The sequence below is a fragment of the Morus notabilis genome, unplaced genomic scaffold, assembly GCF_000414095.1.
Source record: "Morus notabilis unplaced genomic scaffold, ASM41409v2 Scaffold114, whole genome shotgun sequence".
NCBI classification, from domain to species: domain Eukaryota; kingdom Viridiplantae; phylum Streptophyta; class Magnoliopsida; order Rosales; family Moraceae; genus Morus; species Morus notabilis.
Window position 1 is genome coordinate 519,828 of NW_010359462.1, and position 235 is coordinate 520,062.

The following is a 235-nucleotide window of genomic DNA, read 5'->3' on the forward strand; positions in this document are numbered from 1 at the left end:
TATAGATATAAATTACTTCTAAATTGTGAAGTGTCCATTTGATATAGTCACTGCATATAGATCAATCCTCCATAAATAATTCATAATTAGAGCTAGGTAAAATCCGTTAACCTCTCTAATTACTTCTTTATCCTTAAGTACCATTGATTCTCTAATGGACAGTGATTCATAAAACACATTCATGAATCAGAGCTCCTACTGGTCCAAGTACCGAATCAACCCTCAAGAGAATTAT